Source organism: Marmota monax, unplaced genomic scaffold (assembly GCF_021218885.2).
Source record: "Marmota monax isolate L192 unplaced genomic scaffold, Marmota_monax_Labrador192_F-V1.1 WCK01_AAM20220418_F8-fsc00102, whole genome shotgun sequence".
Classification (NCBI taxonomy): Eukaryota; Metazoa; Chordata; class Mammalia; order Rodentia; family Sciuridae; genus Marmota; species Marmota monax.
In genome coordinates, this window is record NW_026692494.1 from 4,010,590 (window position 1) to 4,025,761 (window position 15,172).

Below are 15,172 nucleotides of genomic sequence, written 5' to 3' on the forward strand. Positions count from 1 at the left end.
GTCCCAGGGGACAAGTGGGGGGGGGAGGCCCACAGAGATGGAGAGAGGGAAGCAGGACCCAAGACAGACTGACAGACGGAGAGACAGAGGTGCAGACGCAATAGGAGAAGACGCCAGGTACGGGGACCCGCGGGGCGCTGGGACAGATGCAGGCACCCGGGGCACCGAGGGTCACGTTGCAGAGACAGGGAGAGACCCAGGGAGAGGGCTGGACCCTCAGGCGGAGACCCCAGACCGCAGTGAGCACCCACCCCCGGAGGCAGGAGCCTCAAGAAACAGCCAGAGATTGGGGGGGACAAGCAGGGGACAGAGGAGGGTCAGGTGCCAGGCAGTGGGGGAGAGTCTGGGAGCTGGAGCCAGATGCTCAGAACACCCATCCCAACAAGGGACCTTCAGTGTCCCAGGTGCAAGGGACAGTGGCTGTACTGACAAGCCGAGAGGTCCCCAAAGAGATGTCTGGATGTGGGACATCACAGGAATTCAGAGGCCAGCCTGGGAGGCCCTTTCTGGCCTCCTGGCCTCACCCCCTGCTCCCTCCTTCTCCCTCTTTCAGTCCAGACCACCTTTGTGGCCTCCCGGGTCCCTCCCCACCACTTAGTGTTGCAGCAGTTTGGAAGCTGACTGTCCCCTGAAGGCCCCCAGAGGGACAGTCACCCCTGTTGTCCCAGGTGCAGACAATAACTGGAAGTTATGGCGTGGCATATTGGATCAGATGATGTGACATCTCTGATTGTGTCTGAGATCTCAGAAAGCAAGGGTGTATCAGTTAGGGAAACGCTGCAGAAACAAACAGCCTCAAAATCTCTCAGTCGCTCACACTCCCAGATATTTGTTTATTTTTGGTGCTGAGGATACAACAGAGGGCCCTATGCATCCTGAGGAGGTGCTCTGCTACTGAGCTACATTAGTATGAGATAGGGCCTCACTAAGTCACCCAGGCTGGCCTTGAACTTAAGATCCTCCTACCTCGGCCTCCCAAGCAGCTAGGGTGACAGGCAAGGGCCACCACACCTGGCTCCCACGTGTACCTCTTGCTGTTCTGCCTCTCTGTGGTGGATGCCCCCAGGGGCTGGGTTGCTGTCCTCACCTGCACCACCGATGTTGCCAGCTGCTGTAGCTGAAGGAAGGACAGAACAGGACAAGTGGCCTCCCGAGTCTCCACCCAGAAGGGCCACTGTCACGTCGCCTCACTTTGGATGGGTCAACGCCAGCCTCATGGCTCTCATCCGACTTGGCAGGGGACGAGGACATGCAGTTCTGCTGGGGGGAGACCTTGGCTTCTTTGAGGGCAGCACAACGGCTACCCGGAAGTCCTCAGGCCGAAGCTGATGTCCGCACTGGAGCGCAAGCTTGATCCTCCCCCAAACGCATGCGGAAATGCAGTCCCCACTGGGAGGTCTCAGGAGGGCCCAAACTTAATGCAACTGTGGTGTTGGGAAGTGGGACGGACGGACGGACGGACGCTGGCAGGCCCTTACGTCCAGTGAGGCCACAGGGGTGAGGCCTGACCCAGTGGCACCTGGTCTCCTAAGGGGAGGAAGAGAGGCTGGCATGTGGCTCAGTGGTAGAGCACTAGTCAGCAGGGCCGGGGGTTCCATCCCCAGCCTCAGGGAAAGAAAGAGGAGAAGAGCCCAGAGAGGGGACGTCCATCTCAACGTGCGGCACCCAGTGCCAGCAAGAAGGCCCTCGTCAGACATGGCCACTGGAGCTCAACCTTCCAAGCCTTTGGAACTGTGAATGAAACAAACCTTTATTCTTTGTAACTTAGTCAATCTGTGGCATTCAATTACAGCAACAGAAAATGAACTAAGAGCTGGGTGCCGAGGCACACACCTATAATCCCAGCAGCTTGGGAGGCTGAGGCAGGAGGATGGCAAGTTCAAAGCCAGCCTCAGCAACTTAGCAAGGAGGCCCTAAGCAACTTAGCAAGACCCTGTCTCAAAATACAAAAAATAAAATAAAATAAAATAAAAAAGGCTGGGGATGTGGCTCAGTGGCTAAACATCGCTGGGTTTAATTCCTGGTACCAAAAAAAAAAAAAAAAAAAGAACTAAGACACTAGCCAAAGTCAATTATCCCTGATGCTAGCAGAAATAAACTCCACTCCAAGCTTGGACATGAATTAACCCATGTCCTCATGACCACTCCATCCAAGTGATGAAAAAACTGAGCACAGAGAGGTTTAGTATATTTTCCAAGGACCCACAGCAGCATAAGGGGGATTGAACAAAGACAGTGTGTTTTCAAAGCTGGTGCATCTCAACACGCATGACAACACTTTTGACCCAGAGCAGCTTCTGAGAAAGAGCCTGAGAAACTCCAGTAGCTGCTGGACTCCGTCAGCAGTCCCAAGGACTCTCAGAATGAACCCCGCTGAGCCGCTAGAGAGCCTTCAAGCCCCTGCAAAGTCCCAGGCAGCACAGGGGAGCCTCCCAGCGTCCCAGGGGTGGGGGGAGAAGGAGTCCCGTGCTTGTCTGAGATGCGAGAGGTAGTGGCGCAGAAGCCACAGCCAGGAGTGCTGTGACCGTGGGGCCGAGAGCCTGGTGGTTAGAGCAGGGGTTCTGGATCACACGGCCAGGCTGGAACTCGGGCTTCTGTCTCCTGGCTGTGTGCCTGAAGGCAAGTAACTTACCCTCTCTGTGCAGCCATTTTCTCGCCTGTACAGTGGGGACACTTATTTCTTGTGACCACGTGTTTTTGCACACCCATGACAGCAGGGCAGGTGTGATCATTAGCAGCACCGGGAGGTGACCAGGGTTTATTTTCTTTCTCTCTCTTTTCCTTCCTTCTCTACTGGGGATTGAACCCGGGAACTGAGCCCCAGCCCAGCCCTTCTGTCTCCGCGGCAGGCCTCCGCTCAGCTGCCCAGCTCCTGCCTCCACCTCCGAAGTCCCTGGAGACACAGGCGTGGCCACTGCCCCTGGCTATTTTCTTTATTTCTCAGTGGGCCTGGCTGTCACTTCTCCCTGGCCCCTTCCCCCAAGAGCAGACATGTGACACGGCCTGGCCAATCAGAGCGCGCCACCACCTGGCCACCCACCAGAGGTTGGTTCAGGGGCAGGGGGCTGGTCTGAGCCAATCACATGCTTCCCTGCACTGTTTGTCCCCGAGTCTCACCTCAGGTCTGTGGCCCCTTGCTGGGCAGGCTGCCCACCCCTCCCCCTGCTCCAAGCCTCACCCACCCCTGGGACCCTGTCCTGGGGGACATGCAGGTTTGTACCCAGACTCACAAACATGGCCACAGACATCTGAGGGCACACCCCGGGAGCTTCAAGCAGGACCACACACCTGCCACACGAGCTCAGCCCAGCACGTACTCCTGGGCACAGACACACTGTCCCCAGACAGCCACACATGGGGACAGACACACGTCCATATGCCCATGAATACACACATGGCCACAGACTTGTGGTTGCGTGTCCACGTGCCCACTGCACCAGCGCCCCCCCCACGGTCACTCAGCACACGTGAAGAGTCCAGCTGCAAACAGCCTAAGAGCGTCCCAGCCTCCTGGGCTGCTCACCGCGCCAGGGGCACAGCAAGGAAAGCAAGCCCAAGCCACAAGGGTTAGCCGTGGCCCGCATGGCCACGAGCACACGTGTGGCCTGCAGAGACAGTGGCGGTTCCCTGGCACCATGCGTGTGCACATAGGTACACGTCCCACACCAGAAGGACACGGGCTCATCAGATCACACCCAGACTCAGAAGCAGAGACCATGCGGCCACGGTCGGCCACTTCGGCCCACCCAGCCTCCACATGGCCACCTTCCCCAAGGAGGAGGGGGTCCAGCACAGTCAGGTGGGACAGGGTTTTCCCAGGAAAGCTGATCATTTTATGGGAAACCACTCAACATTTTTTTAAAAGGGGAAGAAAAAGAAAAGGAGTGTGGACCTCCCGCCCCAGGGCGGTGCCAGCTGGCAGGGGCCGTCCTCACCAGGACTCTTGGTCGGAAGCTGGCGCCTGCTTGAGGGGGGGTGGAATTCTGAGCTGCTGATGTTTGATTCTGGCTCTCAGAGGTACAGTGACAGTTAAGACTTATTTTTAAAAGTGAATGTCATAGGTCTATACTGGTCACTGTTTGTCACCTGTGAACTTCTGACTTTGACGGTCGGTACGTGAGCACAAGCTGTGTCCTGGCATGAAGCCCTCTGCACCGTTTAGCTGATGCCACTTGGCCAAGGGGTGAGCACGACTGTCCCACTGCACAGATGAGGAACCCAGGTGTCAGCAGCCCCAGAAGCAGGAGAGGCAGGGCCAGCGGCCAGCCCAGGGTTCCTGGCAAACACCTCCCTCCTCCAAGCTCTGCCTGCCTGACCTTCACCTGATGCTCTCAAGCTCCGGTGTCTGCGGGGTCCAGGGCCAGGGACTCAGGGCAGGGGACAGTCAGGGGTGGACAGTCAGGGAGGAAGGAGGAAGCACTCAGGCAGGCGGGGGGAAGGGCAGGGGATGTGGAGGGTCGCTCCCCTCTCCCATCTCTCTCCCCACCTAGACCCCAGCCCTGTCCATGCCATCTCTGCCCTGTATCCTGCTCTCCGCCCCCAGGTCTCCCGAAGGGGTGTTGTGCTCAGGGGCTGTGAGTGCGTGTGTGCCTGTGTGTGTGCGCGCGCGCGCGCGCGTTCGCCTGCGCTCAGCTCCGTGGGAGTGGGAGCCGCAGCGGGAGCGGGTCCCCATGGCAGCAATGGCTGCTCACACTGGGGCGGGGCGGGGCGGGGGGGGGCACAGCACCCCGGGGTCCGCAGCCTCATCTCACCTCGGAGACCCACCCGGCCCTCCACGGCGCTGTGACCCTGCCCTCTGACCCTGAGAAGCAGGGATGGAGAGTAGCCCCCTCTCCCCAGGACACCCCAAAACCTAGATGGGGGAGAATCCGCGCCTCTCCAGCAGGTCCAGCCCGGGGAGGGGCGCAGGTGGGGATGACCTGGGGAAGCCCCCTGAGGAGGGAACTCTAGGGGTGGCGGGGTTCCGACGGAGGGATGAGTCCCTGGGAGGGTCAGCAAGGGGAGGGGGCTGGAAAAGGGAGGGAGACTCGGGGACTGGGGAGCAGGGGACTCCAGAGCTGGGGTGGGCCAGAGAGGGGCGGGGCGGGCGGAGGGCACCCGGGATGGGGCAATCCCCGGAGAGGGTCCTGGGACCATCCTGGCGGGAGGGCCCCCAGGGTCCCTCTCCGGGAGTGGACCCCAGGGGCAGTGATGACAGAGACCAAGGGGCTGGCCCTGGCCGGCGGGCGCGTGTGCGCGCGGCTTCCCAGGGTCGCAGGGTCCCCATCATCCTAACCAGGCCTGGGGGCGGGGGCGGCCTGGGGAGACAGGGCTGTGCCCTTTCCGGTAGGAGTCCCGCCGTCGCTGGCCCCCGCTGGCCCCCTGCCCACCCGTCCTCCCTCCCCGCCGCCCCGGCCCCTGCGCTCGGTAACGGCTTTCCCGGAGCCAGATCCGACAGCGGCCGCCCCCGCCTGGCTCCCCGGGCTCCCGGCAGGAGGCGGCCCTCCCGCCCCGCCCAGCTCGGTCCCTGACAATGCGGGGGCGCCGTCCCTTAGGGCCGCTGCTGCAATTTGGTCTAATTCCGCGGGAGACAGCGAGGCCGCTCGGAACAGCGCCCCGGGCGGCTTTGTCTCCCCGCCCCCACCTGCCACCCGGTCCCCTCGGCTCGAGAGCGCCCCTTCCCCCAGCCTGGGCAAGGGAGGACAGAGCACGACACCCCACCCCCACCCGCCCCCGCTCAGTTTGCCGTCCCGGGAGCGGTCAGTGTTGGGTCCCCAGGACGCGGCGTCCAGCCGGCCAGAGGGCCCGTGGCTGCCTCAAATCAGGCTTCAGCCCCCCGGCGCCAGAGCCCTCGGTCTCCCGAGGTGGGGTGGGACCTCGGGCAGAGGGGACCCTGAGGAGCGCCAGGGAGCCAGGCCGTGGTCAGAAGGGCCTCTGGGGACCTCTCCCCCTGGAGATGGCCGCATCCTCCCTGGAGGGGCGTCTGCTTCTACACAATCCCCAGGTGCTGAAATTCTTTTCTGTCACACGAGCCAAGGACCCCATTGAGCCTGAGTCCCCCGCTTTCTGCAGGAAGTCCACCTTCTCCTGGGCCACCTCTTCTCCAGTGAAGCTGGCTGTCTCCTCACTGTGCCCCAGAATTCACGGTTGGGGACAGTGATGAGGGCTGGGACTGTTCAGGGTGCTGGGTCAGGGTCCTGGCAGGACCCAGCTGGCCTCCTCCTGACCTGTAGGTGGGCGAGGAAACCGGCAGGAAGCCCCTTCAAGCCCCCAACAGGGGCCCTTTCCTTCCTGGGCGGGGGGGGGGGGGGGGGGGCGGGGGGGGGTGTAGATCTTGAGATAATGGCTTCCTGGGCGGACTCCCTCCCCTCAGTCCTGGGGACCCTGGGGCCAAGTTATTCTCTGGGGCGGTGTTCTGGGCACTGCAGGGTGCTGAGCAGTGTCCCTGGCCTCCACCCCTCCAGGCCAGCAGCACCCACCATCCATCCCATGCACCCTACAGTGTGACACCCACAGCAGCCACCCATCCAGTCGGGGAACAGAGGGCACAGCGGCCCCAGCGGAGGCTCACTGGGGTCAAGTGCCAGTGGCGTGAGCTCTGCCCTGCAAAGAACTGGGCTTGTCTTTGGGCTCCACGTGGACGCTCCTGCTGGGAGGCTGGTTTTCTCACAGTGAAATGGGCGTGAAGAGCATCGTGCTCCCTCAAGGTGGCTGTGAGGACTGATGAACTAAGGCACAGGAGGGACTGAGCACGGATCACAGGGACACACTCTCTCAAGTGGCGACTGTTTCCCTGCAGCAAGTTGTATCTTGCACAGGTGGGGATCAGGTGCCCAGCAAGGCATGGGTCTGAGCAGTGCAGTCGAGTCCACCCCATTCAGATGGCCCCAGGGGAGCCGGGGTGGGACACCAGGAGGAGCGGGCCATTGGTCTTCCTGAGTCCCTCTGCCTTATGTGACATCCAGGTTGGGGTTTCTCAGCCTCGGCACAGTGGACATCTGAGAGCAGGTCCTTCACTGTGGTGGGGACCCCCTGCACACTCCAGGCTCTTGATCACTACCCGGGCCTCTGCCCACTAGATGGGTGCTCATGGCACATCCTACCCGCGTCCAGTTCTGACAGCCGCAATGTCAGCAGACGTCCCCCGTTGGTCCCCGGGGACCCTCCCATGAGCCACCTGGCCTGGGGCTAGGGGTGTGCCCAGCATGGGCAGGGCACTGGGTTCCACCCCAGCAACACGCGGAAGAAGGACAGGGGGGACAGCGGAGCTGTGACCATCGGGGAGGGGGCTGGGATGAGCAGAGAAAGGACCGACCTCAGCGTGGCCGGGGGCCAGGTGCGCCCTCCCGAGGCAGCCTTGCCGCAGTGCCCGACGACACGTGAGGAAACCCGGCCTGCCATGCCACCGCGGGTGCCCGTGGCGCTGCGGGAAGGTGGGTGCGCGCACTGGCTCCTGGCAGGAGCTCCGGTGCTGCAGGGGTGGGGAGCAGGCTGGCACCGAGGAGTTGCATCCCGAGGGCTCCACCTCAGCAGCGGGTTGGCCACGCATGGCTGAGTGGGCTCCTGGAGGCCGTGGGAGCCCGGGCGGGCGACGCTGCTGGAGGAAGGGCGGGGCAGGTGTGCCCTCTGGGACCGGGTCTGGTCCCCAGCTTCTCTGGGCTTCCCCACTGCCCTGAGCTGACAGCTCTCCTCTGTGTGGCTTCTGGAGACTGTGGGTGCCGTCTCACCTCAGGCCCGGAGCCACCGAGTCCACTGATCCCTGGCTGAGACCTGTGGAATGTGAGCACAAACAAGTCTTTCCTCCTCCGTTGGCCTCAGGTGCTTGGCATGGTGATGAGGAGCTGCCTGGCACAGGCACCTGCTGCCCAGGAGCCTAATGTATTTGTTCCTCCCAACGCCCCGAAAGACACTGCACTGTGGTCTCATTATAAGATGAGGAAGTTGAGGCTCAGGGAGGGAGACTCATCTGCCCCATGTCACACAGCAAGGATACACTTAGCACAGTGCCAGAGAGAGAGAGAGAGACCCAGTACAAGGAAATTTCCAGCAGAATCTGTAGTGGGTGGGCAGATGGGGATAGGAAGAGAGTCCTTGCGACCCGTCTCGGTTACATTTAGTTTCTGCATGGGTGGCTATCTGTGCAGAGCTAAGAATATCCAGAACCACACGACGTGGCCTTGAGATGCCGGAGCTGGAGGTGCAGGGAGCAGGGAGCCAGCCGGAGGGGAGTCCTGCCTGCCCTCCCGCGCCCCCTTCTTTATCTCCTGTTCTTTGGTCCCCATGACAAAAATAACAAGCCCACTTTGTGGCCACGTCCCCGCCGTCCCCTGGAGCAGGCGGGCCCTGTGTTGGCAGGCACCCCCTTGGCCGCGGGAGACGGCTGCCTCCTGGTTCGGGCGCAGCACGCTGCCCACAGTGACAAGGCGGCGCCTGGGCCTCAGACACAGGGAGGGGGTTTGAGTGTTCACCAACAGAGAAGACCAGTGTCCTCGGGTTTAGCCAGATTTAAGTGTCACACGACACATACGGCGCTGACATCCCACGGCAGTTTTTAGTTTTTATGCAGCAGCTAAAAAAACACTTGGGGCTGGGGTGCAGCTCCGCGGTGGAGCGCTGCCTCGCACGTGGGGGGCCCTGGTCGTCCCCAGCACCCCCTCCCACGCGCACGTCCACCAAAGTCTTCAAAAGAACAAGGACATCCCAGGAGTGCGGGTTGGAAGCCCCACTCCCCGACGGAATCCTCTGCCCTTGGTGTTCCAGGCAGCAGAATGCCATTGGTAGCCGCGCTTCAGCACTTCAGGGTGGGAGTGGACAGGAGGAGCCTCAGAGCACCCCGGGCTGCGGTGACCTGCTGCTGCAGGTGGACTTAGGGACCCGAAGGCAGGAATCAGGGGTGGGCACAACGTGGCCACAGACAGAGGCCCCATTCCAATGCCCCATGGAGGGCAGCACCCGGCCAGTGGGAGGTCCCCGGGGACTTCAGACCTTCCCCTAGCTGCCCGTCCAGGACCTGCCCCCAGTGGATCCAGAATAAAGAGACCTTCAGGTTCCCAGGCTGAGGGCACGTGGTTAATGTTAAAGTATCCGTGATCCCGGTGGCTTGGGAGGCTGAGGCAGGAAGATAGCAAATTTGAGGCCAGCCTCAGACCCTGACTCAAAACAAAACGAAACTGGGTGCAGTGGGCCCACACTTGTAATCCTGTATCTGGGGAGGCTGAGGCAGGACGATCGCGAGTTCAAAGCCAGCCTCAGCAAAAGCGAGGCCCTAAGCAACTCAGTGAGACCTTGTTTCTAAGTAAGATATAAAATGGGGCTGGGACGTGGCTCAGTGGTGGAGAGCCCCTGAGTTCAACCCCTGGTACCCCCCTCCTCCAAAAAATAAGAGCTGGGGAATGGTTAAGCGCCCCTGGGTTCAATCCCCAGCTCCAATAAATAAAAGGATCATCAGTGACCAAATTCCTCTCTGTTGGCGCAGTGGGGTTGGCGCAAGGCTGGAGCGGGCCAGACGTAGGGGCTCATGTCTCGTCCCTCCTCTTTCTGCAGAATACAGCTCTTGAATTCTGAACCTCACTCTCCCATCCTTAAATCGGGGATGAGGGGATGACGAGGGTCCGGACCCCCTAGGTCAGTTCCCATAGATGCCTTGGGATTGACAGCCTGGCCCCTGGCCCCACGGTCCCCGTCCCACCGTTGGTCACCGACAGTAAGTATCATATTTTCTTTCTTGTAACTGACTTCTGATTGCAAGTCTGGTGTCACCCACAGAGGACGTCGGGGAGAGGACGCGGCGTTTATACTTGTCCTTACCCCTGTCGCAGGTTGTGTCTCTGAAACCACAGCTGGTTTCTGCAACGTCCAGGACGTCACCGAGGCCAGGAAGCCGCATCCCTAGCAGCATCTCCACTTGATTCTAGCAGTTTCCATAGGTGTCTGCTCCCACGTGTCTGCCCGCCACAGCGAGCGAAGGCAGGTCCCGCTGGGCAGCGCTCACCACTGCGCCACCTCCGCCCATCTAAACCACCGAGGAGAGGGAGAGAAGAGGTTTCGCTTTAAAGCAAGGTCAACCTACAGAAAAGGGCGGGCCACCCTCCCCAGGCTCCCACTGACCGGTCCGGGGCTGGTCTTCTCATGGCTGCTCAGACTCCGCGTTATCTTTTCGGTTACCTTGAACTTAGTCTACTTTTGAATCACAGACTCAGAGCCGGGACATCGGTCGTTGGATCCTGGTTCTGCCATTTATAAGCTGTGTGACCTTGGACAAGTCACTTGCCCCGTCTGTCTCCTTGACCAAGTTAAAATTCCTTCTCCCTCTCCGGGATCTCCTCGGCCCTGGAAGGAGGAGGCCGCTGCTGAGGCCCGAGCGCTGGCTTCGGGGGTGGGGGTGGGGGCTGACCAAGTGACAAAGGGCTCTCAGCACACAGGTCTGTGGTTGCTGGCATGTCCTTCTCAGCCACCAAAGGGGGTCTGTGCGCTCCCTCCCTTGGCTTTCCTCCCCCCAGACCCCGGCCGCAGGCTCCGGGGACAGTGGACACCAGGTGGAACAGCCCGCTGACCCTGGCCGGACATGAAGGGCCTCTTGCGGGGGGGAAGTGCCTGGCTGTGGTGGGCGGAGGTCTGGGACCCGAGAGCCCTGGGGAGGGGGCGGAGGCGGGATGCTGAGGCGGGAGCCTGTGCCCCTGCTGACACCTGGTGGAAAGACGGAGCTCTCCGTGCGCCCAGGGCCTCTCCAGGACACCACCCAGCCGCCCCGGCAGGGGCTGACGCTGAAGCCCCTGGGCCACACGGTGGGTGGGCTGCGCCTGAGGTTCCCAGCCCAGGAAGCCCCGCGCGGGGCGGGGGCCTGGGGTGGAAGCCAGGGGCGCGTGCGTGCTGAGCACTAGCGACCCAGACCCCAGAAGCCATTTTGAAGGATGTTTCTCTGTTTTGATTGTTGGCAGCTAGGTGAGCCCCGCAGGCCCCGGGAGGGACAGGGAGGCTCCTCCCCCAGTGACGTCCCCCCAGCAGGAAGCCCACCTGTCCCCCACGCGGACCTGCTCGCCTCTGAACAGTGTTTACTGAGCACTCACAGAGGGAGCTGGGAAGCAAACCCGCTCAGCAAACAGGAGAGCCCCAAACCCCTGTGCATGGCGGGCGCCCAAAGCCCAGGAGCATCAGCCGGCTGATCGACTCGCGGACTATCCCAAAGATAGTGAACCAACAGGGGGAAGCCGCGGGGACAGAGTCTGAGTGCCAAGGTGGGAAGGAGAGGTTTAAAAGTAATCAGGGGCTGGTATCGTGGCTCAGTGGTAGCGCGCTTGCGTGGCATGCATGAGGCACTGGGTTCGATTCTCAGCACCACATACAAAGAAATAAAATAAAGGTCCATCAACAACTTTAAAATATTAAAAGAAATTAAAAAAAAAGTAATCAGGGTCAGGGAAGGTCCCTCTGAGGAGGTGACGGTGACACCAAGACTTAAAGGCAGAAAGGAAGAAGCCACCCTTGGAAAGACCTGGCAGAAACCAGAGGGTACAGCTGTGCAAAGGCCCTGGGGCAGCCCAGCGTTGGAGGAGCACCACCCTGTGTGGATGGAGCTGGGTGAGGAGAGGGAGACAGGGAGGAGGGGGTGGGCCAAGGGCAGCACCTGGGCTTTGACCCAGGGGAGGTGGGAGCCACCTGCTGTGGGCAGAGAAGGGAGCAGACATTGGGGAAGCTGGACGTGAATCTAGAGCCGGGAGAAGCCAGCGCTGGGCAGGACTGTGGCACCGACAGGTGGAGATGGGTTCAGAGAGCATGAGGCTGCCTGAGAGGGTGAGCAGGGAAGAGGGGCCGTCCCTGGCCCCCAAGGAAAGAGGGGGCTGGCCGGTGGCCCACGCCTGCAATCCAGCATCTCCAGAGGCTGAGGCAGGAGGATCTGAGGAGCCTCAGCAGAAGCAACTCCGTGAGACCCCGTCTCTAAAAAAATCAATACACACAGGGCTGGGGGGTGGCTCAGCCCGCCACGGGAGGAGGTGGCTGAGGCCGGAGCGGCGGTGGAGGGAGGCAGGACCCGCAGCACGTGTTCAAAGTGTGGCCCCAGGAGCCAAGAACAGGGGCCTGGCTCAGGAACAGTGGCCCGTCCCTCTCCTAGGAACTGGTCACGGTCTCCCTCCAGAGCCTCAGAGCTGGCCCCAGGTCCCTGGAACGTGACCTCTTTGCACAGATCTTTACCGAGGCCACCGGGCTGAGGCCGCCTGAGGACCGCCCCCATCCAGTCCGACTGGCGACCTTAAGAAAAGGGGGATCTGGACGCACCGACGTGCAGAGAGGCCAGAAGAGACCCAGGGGAGAGGCAGTGACAGTCTCCCCAGCCCGCGGGGACCTGCCGCGGCCACGCCCTGATTTGGGGCTCCAGGCTGCGGGATGGTGATGGAGCTTCTGCCCTCGGGCCACCCGCCCGGGGCTCCGTCGGGCAGACGGCCGCCCCTCCCTCAGCCGGCTCCTCACTTTCCGCCCTGGTCTCCTCCAGGCTGCCGAGCGCCACCGCAGGTCGGCTGCTGTCCTGGGAACTGCCACTTCCGCCCCCCTCCCGCTCCTGGACATCCTCGCTCCTCCTGCCTCTGGCCACTGCCAGTCCCTCTGCTCCCGCCACGCTGGCAGCCCCGGGCCACTTTCGGGTCCCCTCTGTCCCTCTCCTGGAGCAACCTCCTCTCCCTCGGACCAAGCTCGGCCCGGCAGACCCACGCGCCTCTCGGCCGCTCGCCCAGCGCAGGGGATCCCCGCAGTCGCTTCCCGGTACCGGCGCAGCCCCCTCCTTCCCCAGACCCAGCCCGGGCGCAGTTGGGGACAGTTTCACGTGACAGGGCGCCCATGCGAGGTGCTGCACCCACTCCTGCGGTAGAACTCAGGGGGTTGGTAGATTCACGTGGCGCTTAGCTGTGCTCTCATCTCCCCCCACACCCACCCCAGGCCGGCCCCTGGCACCCTGAACTCCCAGCAGCTTGGGAGGCTGAGGCAGGAGGATCTCGCGTTCAAAGCCAGCCTCAGCAAGAGGGCGCTGAGCCACTCTGGGAGACCTATCTCAAACACAAAACAGGGCTGGGGGTGGCTCAGCGTCAAGTGCCCCTGGGTTCAGTTCCTGGTAGGGGGCCAGCAGTCCTGGCCCCTCCTGCCCGCCCTGGGAGCCCCCGGTGCACCAGGCTTTGCGCGTTCTTGACCTTTCGTTAGGATGGGATGGGACATGTGACCTTAACGGCTGGCTTCTCTCACCTGTACAAAACGAGTGGTTTCCAGCCCAGGGTGGTGGCGGGACCTGTAGTGCCAAGCTGCGTAGGGGGACCCGAGTTCAAAGCCGGCCTGGGCAACAAAGCAGGACCCTCAAACAGACAGACAGACAAGCACACAGCCAGTCTTGAGCTTCCCCACCTCGTGCGCCGGCTCCCTGGGGCTCTCTGTGGCTCTCTGTGTCCTGTTGGAAGAAACGCTCTTGTCCCTCCATTCCCCACCAGAGGACACTGGGGACCTCGTAGGGCCCTGCAGTTCCTCAGGCAGATGCTGAGCCGGGGCGTGGTTGGGCCACACGCGCACAGTGACTCCGCGCTGCACCTCAGGAAGGACCTGTCTCCCGGCGTCTCCCCAGCGTGGTCGTCCACTGGACCTTCCTAGCAGCACGCGCAGGGGCTCCACAGGCGGGGGCTGGGCTGCTCTTCCTCGGCCTCCTTTCGGATGACAACCTCCTGCTCTTGCCTCTGCGGATCCCCCATCCCGCCTCCTTCCCAGCCAACCTCCCAGGAGGCTTCCTCCTCCCTCTCCCCCTCCTCTTCTGCCTCTTTCTCTCTCACTCACTGGCAGGGTGGGGTGGAACGCAGGGTCTCTCCCATGCTAAAGCACCCTACCGCTAAACCAGAACCCACTCCTTTACTTTTTATTTTGAGACACGGTCTGGCTAAGTTGCAGAGGCTGGCTTCAAACTTGCCATCCTCCTGCCTCAGCCTCCCAAGCACTAGGTAGCTTCTTAAACTCACCCTATCAGAGCGGCCTCAAGAGCTTCCAGACTTTCCAATGCTGTCTTAACGGATCAAGAGGAGAACTCTTGCCTCGACCTTCTGCCAGGAGCCACGGAACTTGAGGCTTCCAGGGAGCCCCGTCCTTCCCGGTCAGTGCCAGCCTCCCCGCTCTGCACAGTTCAGCTGTGGCCTTCTTTGGCTGTGCGGACCCCTGCCCTAGAGCCTGTGCTTTCCCTGAGGGCCTTCTGTTTGGCCCTTGGAAGGCAGCAAGCTCCGGAGGGAGGAGCTGCGTGGCCCCACTCAGTGTGTACCCTCCACCCAGCCTAGTGCCCGGCACGCAGGAAGCCGTCAGTAAATGCTTGTTATCCAGAGAAAAAGAAACGGGTGCCTGCAACATACGCAGCCCTCAACAAGGATGTTAGGGAAGAATGTGTAAGTGGGGACACTGATGTCACCGAGGAAAAAAGAAGAATGAACCCCAAGGACTCAGAAGACTGACGCAGGGGACTGTATTCGAGGCCAGCCTGCACAACTAGCTGACCCCTGTTTCAAAATGAAAAAGACGGGCTGGGGGCCCGCGGCGGAGAATGGCCGAGGGCGCAGGAGGCCCTGGCTCCCCCCAGGACTGCAGGACACACCCAGCTGTTTCTAAAAAGAGAGAAGCGAGAAACAAAACTGCTTACAGGGTGCCGAGGGGTGTTGGTAGAGGAAGGCTCACCCCACCCCGGGGTCCACTCACCCCACCCAGGGCCCACTCACTCACCCCAGGGTCCGCGCCCTCCTCCCGTGGTCTAAAGGACTTGGCAGGTGGCATTAAGGAGGGTTCCGGGAGGAAAGACCATCTGGGATCATCTCGGTGTGCCTGCTGGAGTCGCAGGGGTCACTATACGAGGGTCAACGTCAAAGATGTGGAAGGGGCACGGCCTGGTGATGGCAGCGGGAAGGGCGTGGCTCCGGCAGCGGCCGCCCCCCGGTTTCGGCTCCCGGGATCTGACCGGGGAGGGCTCTCGCCGAGGGGTCCCCAGCCCGGGCTCAGCGAAGGCCCCCGCCCCCCTGCCTCCCGGCTCCCGCCCAGGAGCGTCCGAGGCTCACGACGTGCTGGCCCCTGCCAGGGGGGGTCGGGCCGCGAGCGTGAGGGCCCCCGCGCGGGGTCCCGCGACCGGCCGCGTCTTCGGGGTGGGGCGCCGCGGGGGCGCGGCCGGCGGGCGGCTCGGTGCGGCTGCGCGGGC

General features: G+C 62.1%; 1 long non-coding RNA gene across 1 annotated transcript; it reads right to left on the bottom strand.

Moving 5' to 3' along the window:
- Nucleotides 1-6,289: 6,289 nt before the first annotated feature.
- On the bottom strand, nucleotides 6,290-14,983 carry LOC124092442 (uncharacterized). Its single transcript, XR_006851605.2, has 5 exons — nucleotides 13,962-14,983; nucleotides 13,207-13,405; nucleotides 10,087-10,308; nucleotides 9,787-9,991; nucleotides 6,290-7,749 (listed from the first exon to the last, which is right to left on the bottom strand). It is a non-coding gene; the product is annotated as an uncharacterized LOC124092442 (long non-coding RNA).
- Between the last annotated feature and the right edge of the window lie 189 nt (nucleotides 14,984-15,172).